Source organism: Clarias gariepinus, chromosome 16 (genome assembly GCF_024256425.1).
Source record: "Clarias gariepinus isolate MV-2021 ecotype Netherlands chromosome 16, CGAR_prim_01v2, whole genome shotgun sequence".
NCBI lineage: Eukaryota > Metazoa > Chordata > Actinopteri > Siluriformes > Clariidae > Clarias > Clarias gariepinus.
The window spans coordinates 14449810-14457529 of NC_071115.1; positions in this window are offsets into that span (position 1 = coordinate 14449810).

The following is a 7720-nucleotide window of genomic DNA, read 5'->3' on the forward strand; positions in this document are numbered from 1 at the left end:
ACTTTTATACAAACCATGCTTTAATGAAACCTTTATTCAAAGGTATATGTAAATTAGGCTGTTAATATCTGAAAATCGAACCTTGTCAGAGGAAAGAATTAGTTATCACACAGAGAAACATAATAGGCACATAGGCTATGAAGTATGTTAGATAAAATGACTGAAATAGTGTTAAAAATATGGAAAAGGTCTGTTTTATTGAACCGTTTTATTATGTGTAATGAAATGTGTTACACAATAATTCTTCACAATAGTATTTGTTAATGCTGTTTATTAAACTTTTAGATTTAGTCTTTTCAGCTAAATATTTTTATTGCTTCTTTCTCTGTACAAGATAGCGAGAATGAGGATATGCTCAGACATACAGTACAATATCTACAATATCTGTAGTGATGAGATAATAATAATATTATTATTATTATTATTATTATTATTAATAATATTATTATTATTATCCTATTGAACTCCACTATAACTGTGCTAACAGTGTCCTGCTATATATAAATAAATAAACTCTTCTACCTTTATTTTCTGTTCTGTCTTTGATCAAGTAACTAGTAAAAGATATTACTTATGTTCTTTTATCAACTATTGACTTAAGAAGGACACTATGTTTATAAAGTGTTTGTAGGGACTAAAAAGGCTGCTTTACATGCTAGACGACAAAAGCAAAAAAAAAAAATACAATTAAAACATACATGCAATTCTTAATTTTGGCCACCAGATGGCCAAATAATATCATTGTGTTTGATAGAATTAAATACTGTACTTGAGAATTTTTTCTATGCATAGCTCACTAAACAAACACATCAGCATTAAGTATATTCTGTAATTCCTAAGGTGAGCTATGTCAACTGAACGGAAGAGACACTTTGTTCTAAATAAATGATTTCTGAGCCATACAAGTCCTGGCTTATTCACCTACAGACTATAAAGATGATTATCACCAATCTCAAAGCGACAGCTGGGTGACGCCAGAAACATAAACAAAGCAGCGATGGATAAGATATACTGTCCCTATCTAAACTGCAGGCATGTTTTTTTTTTTAAAGTGAATGATTTGCGTAATAATCTTTTAAAATTACGAGGTATACTTTAATGACATCAATACGTTTTGTCATTTCTCCAGTTTTCACAATGACACCAGACCTCCCAATACCAGTGGGAATTATGCAGCATTTAACTAACATTTAGGGAGTCTGACCTCCGACTATAGGAAAAAACTAAGAAAACACCCCCTCGACTCAAACCAGAGTTCAGCATGTGGCATCAATTCAATGGCAACTCACAGCATTAACAGTTAACAAAGCAACACTTTTTAGCTTTAAGTCAATTATGCTGTACAGGGTAATGTTTTCTTTTTCATTTGTAAATCTAAAATAGTACATACTGTATATACCTCACTGTTTTAAAAAGTTAAATATACTTGGCATATCACAGTTAGCTGGTTGTATGGACATTGGTGGCTCAGTGGTAGGCTTCTAACCGGACATGCAGTAGGACTGAGTTCAATTCTTAACCAATGCTTGAACCCCAGCCACTGGATGGCATGCCGGACCCAAGATGAGATAAAATGTAAAAGTGTCTCTGGCGTAAAACTCTCTGACAAGTTGTGTGTGGATTGAATGGTTCCAACCCCGCAATGGAAATACCATTAACAACATCACAGTTAGCTGGCTAGATTGTTGATTAAAAAGAAAACAAAGCACTAACTTCCATACTAAATTACTTACAAAGTATGTCAAATGCAGCACTTTGATTAATCAGATCAGGTTCCAAATCATCAACGTTTATGCTAATTCTGCCTTTAAAACCATCTTGCTGTTCAACTCGTATATGTCTTACTAGTTGCCAAGGTAACATTGCACATCTGCTTTCTACTGTATATTTTCACATTTGCAATGCATTTTCTCTGCTGCTGATAAGAGTTGATGTTGTTAGTATCCAAAATTTTAAACATTGAGCTTTAGGGATGAGATAATAATAATAATAATAATAATAATAGAATTGATTTTATATTATAACATATAAAATATAATTATAATTATAATAATTATCCTATTATCCTATGATAATGTTATTATTATCCTATTGAACTTCACTATATACTGTGCTAACAGTGCCCTGCTGTCTGGAGTATATGCATTTCTTTGAGTTTTGGTTACCACAAATCCTCAGGCTCTGTTTATACTGATTATGAGCCTCAATTTGAGCTCATGATTCATCGTAATTACGCTGATTTGTCACATTATTTCTCCTCAATACTTAATTGTCAGAAAAAAGGGTTAAGATGCAATGCATGATGGACATGTATGCTAGCTGTCACATCAGCTGTTTAATTTCACAGCTTTGTTTTGGTTTGGGGATGTGCATGCTGTGACAATGCTAAATGAAGTCATGTAAAATATGTTATGAATATTAATAAAGGAAAACAGGGGGTGTAATTCAGTAGTTTCTGATTAATACTATTTATGAGGAATATTTATATGTGAACAAGCTGTGCAAACATGAATAGCAGCACCTACAGATGGTGCAAGATAATGAGCAGCCTTTTTGTTGGCTGTAAGGCGGCTGTTAATTATGTAATCATGTATAGTTTGCACAAGTAGCCTAGTTTCTATAATGTAAGTGATAACAGGAGCTAACTTGTTTGGCAGATCTTCCAGAAGATGGAAATGTATCTATTAATGTATAAAAGTTTAACATGTCATACAGAAACTTTTTAATTAATTAATTAATTATGTGGTAATTGTCAGGTACAGTAACTGTTATAATACTATAAAAGGTTTATAAGATTTATTGTAAAGCGTATAAGATAGTTTTTTAAAATAATAATAATAATAATAATAATTAATTAAATTCACCAACAAGCAAGAGTTTTTTTTTTTAACACACACTCAAATGTTTAAATATATTATGTTGCTGCAAAATTTGAATCTGTTGAAATTAATTCATAATAGTCTGCAGGTCAAATCGATTGTTTGACTATTGGTGGACTGTCAAAAGAGGGCTATCCAAATTAAGTGTTACTAAAAGCAGGATTGAAATGCCATAAGAAATATCATCCAGGACCAGGATCTTTTTAAACTATGTTCTACAAGCTAGGTGGCAGCATAGATTTATATTTTGGATAAAAAGATGTTTTTATATTTTCCACAAGGTGGCACTACAGTCTCATTGGATTCTGTCCAATTGCATTTGACCAAAAGTGTACCCAGAAATATAACCTGATAAGTACAAAGTCATCAGTGAGAACACTGCCATCCTACAGTATTATACCTAAATGGAGTTAAAAAAAAATGCCCTTTATTTCATTAAACTATGATGTCAAATGATGAGATGTCCACATTAAGTAGCATTGGTGGTTGACTCGTTTCCACATTTCCGACCTGTAGGGGAAGTGGTTTTACCCAATCCACCATCCACCAGCTGAGGCATGCCAGTCACCAAAAGGTGCTGTGATACATGATCATCCAAAATATCCAAATCAGTACTGTAGCTGGTAGAAATAAGTAATGTCATTATAAAACACGGTCTGACATGAAATGTCCCATCAACAGATAGTGGTTTCTAACTTGCAGGAATGGGTAGGACCGAATGGAGGCATTAATCATGTCAGGGATCGTATACAGGATCTGCTTGGAGTAGGCCAAAGGTACTACAGAGAGCAAGCTAAAAAGCTGAGTAATAATAAATACACAGCATGAATAGCAACAGTGATAAATGTGGAGGACGCAATATAAGAAGGTGTACAAGATACTGGAAAAATACCAAGAACTAAAAGCAGGGGTGTCGCTAGAGATTCTGGGTCCCTTGATAGCATCAAGAATACATCTGGCCCCAAACCTATTTTACTTGCAATAGCCTAAAACATCAAGTCATAAACACATATGATGCATTTAATGCTTTAACAACATTAGTTATTAAATTTTTTACTTTACCCTACTTTTTTTTTTTTTTTTTTACCTGGCAGCTCTGGTGTATAATCAGCTTCCTTTGTAGTAGACACTGAGCAATGAAATTTGTTTAATGTTGTCAAAACCAAGGTTGAACATCATGTTTTAGAGGCATGCAGTATTCTGGAGAATTAATTCTAGCGTAATTAGAGCAGAGTTGCTAAAACGACAGATCTGCAGGTTCTTATTCCAAAGTCTGCACCAAGTTATTTAATTAATTATTAATTCCTTACTGGATGAAGCTTTATCTGCATTATTTGCTTACCGTCTTTAGCTGGGATTTGGGTTTGATGAGTGACCTCAGGCTCCCTAAAGCTGCATCTAAGGAATAACACAGAAGAACAGACTTGATTTAGACAACATAAATTACTCGAATCAGGGTATTATTAACTATTTTTATTAGAGACTAACTTGTGCAACCACAATCGGATTTATAACACAAATTCTCTTTTGGACTAGGCAAGTCTATACATATAATAAAACTGTAAAGTCTGTACATTGAAGATATTTGCGAAAAAAAATAATTTGGGGGGACATAAGATGGATAACTGAATACATCAAAATGGTTTTTAGAATGTTTGTCTGTTTGTTTGTCTGTTTGTTTGTGCATGCATCATGTAAAAAATATCAAACCAATTTTAATCAGGTTTTCATAAGTGTATTTGGCCAATACACAGGTAACATACTGTATAGGCTTTGCTTCATCGCAATCAGTCCACAGCAAGAGAAGATATGTTACTTTTAAAATTTATTTAAAAACGGCCTGTTGAAACGGCCAAATGGTGCTGTACATTTTTTAATACACGCATATACTGTAAGTGTGCAATTGAAATCTACTTAATGAACGCCAATCTTCTTAAAACTACGCCCTTATTTCGCGCACTTCATGGTAACATGTAAACATTTTAGTTCATTTCACAATTCAACGCTTATGAGTGTGCAATTAAATTACACACAAATTAAGTCAATGTTAATATAATATAATAATAACGTTAGCATAAGGTTAATTCTGAACAATTAATTTGCATCACATAGAGAGGGTTCAGCAATAATAAATAAATAAATAAATAAATAAATAAATAAATAAGAAAAAAAATGTCTTAGCCTTTATTTTTGAAAACAAAATGTTTTCTTTAAAATGAAAAACATTTACTATTTAAATAACTTTTCAATAAAATATTATATATTTTACAATATTATACAATTGTTCTATTTTTAGGATCCAGTGTCACTTTCGGGTCCATAGATTTTTCTCACTTACAGCTCCTAGAGAAAATGTAATGGTTAAAATAGGCCTGTCTGTATTGGTTTATATGGTAAGGATGTATAGGCTAGAACCTTTTGGCTTAACTCTTTTTATTACAGTGAAAAAGTACGTAGCATTGAATTTATCTGCACACTAGTTAACTCGTATTAAAGTAGACAGAGCTAAAACAAAAACTTTTTTTTAACTTCATGACTTGAATTTAACAGTTGTGTATAGGATTTAACTGTCGGAAAGAAAAAAAAAAGCTTTAGATGTGCAGTGTGTTTTAATTTCTGTTCCACTGTTATTGTGCAGAAGTGTGAATTGTTTGACCAGCAGGTGGCTCACAACACTCTGGCCTTTTTACCAGCAGCTAAACTCGCAGACACCATACTCTACACATAGAAACCCAACAGTGTTGTGACTAATGTTATAAGAGACTTGTGGTGCTAAAATAATTAATTTGTTTATACTGATAAGTTGATTTCCATTCCATGTGCAGATTGGAACACCAATGTGCTGTGAGAAAGAATTAAAACAGAAGTGTACGATCCTGGGAACAACAAAAATAAAAAAAATACCCTTATAGCACAGTTATACGCTGTATCCAGTTGTGAAAGAAAATATAATGTATATAAAAAGAAGATATATTGTATATTGCATATGCCTAGGTTGCATTTCAGTGACCTTTGGTGACCAGAAAAGCACAAATCTAAATAAAATGCATTACTATTAGTATCATTAGTGGTTCTTGGAAAGCATCCCTATTATTATCTCACAGGCTTATTCTTTTTTTTTTTCTTCTTATTTCATACAAAAGTTTAGCACATAACTAGTCCCATACCGTTTCTCGTAGACCTATGAAAAAGGTGCCAATTTGTGCGGCTCATTCGGGTAATGATGTGCTTGATAAGTCATTCCTAAAGGGTGAGCGGTAAATTGCCCCTATAGGATATTTCCCGCACTAAAAATCCCATAGACCTATCATTTAAACCAACTTTGGTGGATTCTAGTACCACAGAGCAAGAATTACTTGATTAGCATGTAGCTAGCATGATGCTAATATGATTAACATGTTGCTAACATGATGCTAACTATAATAGCATGTTGCTAGCAACATCATTAGCATGTCACTAACATGATGGTAGCGTGATTAGCATGTTGCTAGCATGCTTCACCACTGGCATGTTGCTAGCATGACTCACCACTAGCATGTTGCTAGCATGCTTCACCATTAGCATGTTGCTAGCATGACTCACCACTTTTTTAAAAAATTTACCTCTCTAATTATTATTATTATTATTATTAGGCATGTTGGCATGTTAGCACTTTGGGCTAAAAAAAACAAAAACTGAATTCAACTATGTGGATGAAAGATGCAGGACTTGAGACACATTCAGTTTCTACATTTAATTCCTACACTAGATGGTGTGGTTTACTGTGTTACTCAGTTCTGCTTAGTGAGACATTAAAACACAGAGCAGCCTGTAGACATCAAACATGATGCAGGAAGCAAGCACACTGAAATCCTTTATTATTGCATACGTTATTACCTACAGTAAGAACATACAAACACAAAATGGAGTCCACAAGCAGCAGCTATGACTCAGCAGCAATCTGTTTGTCAACCTTCTAATGAAAAAAAACGTGATGTATGATGTGTACTTCTTTTTTTCATAATAATGTTTAGTAACCTGGTCAGAGTTCCCCTTCTCAGCTGTCTGCTTCACATCACACCCTATCACTGATTACTTTTCAATAGCAGCATACACTGTAGCCAATGTATTGCTTACATGCAGCACCCATGCTTTAACACCTTAATTATCATTCTGTCACAAGTGGTCAGGACAGCTACAGTCTTCTAGTTCAGCTAGTAACGAGCATAATGTTTTGAAATACAAAGGTCAGGTTTCATTTTGAAAATATATTGATGCTGAAAAAAGAAAATGCCATAAAATGGCACACAGAGAAAGGCCAGAGCAGTGACAGCATATATGAACACCAAAGCATGCGGGTATGCTTCTGAAGCATCATTAGGAAATATGTAACCATAGCTACCACGGTAAACTAAATCATTGCAAGGGTAGTTTCTATGAACCTGGCAACATTTAATTATTCATACTCAATGAAAATTGAATCAAATAACATATTTGTGTTTTTACTATTTTGTCTTGACTAAGGCCAGCCACCACCACCACAACCCATGTTTACATTGTGCCTGGCATAAAACTGATTTTATATTGTAGTAGGCAGCATGCGGAATAAACCATACAGTACTTACCTTTACAAAGTGTCATTTACTCAGTTGGAGGTATTTCAAAGTATACCACAGCAGCGAAATTATTTGGACATTTACCAGGGACATGATTTGAGCCCTATTTGAAATCTCTTATTTTAATCATGCCTAAATACTGTCACCAAAAAATGACTCAATCATCTATACTGCTTTATCCTGTGTACAGGGTCGCTGGGGGCCTGGAGCCTATCCCAGGAGACTTACTGTACAGCATGAGGCAGG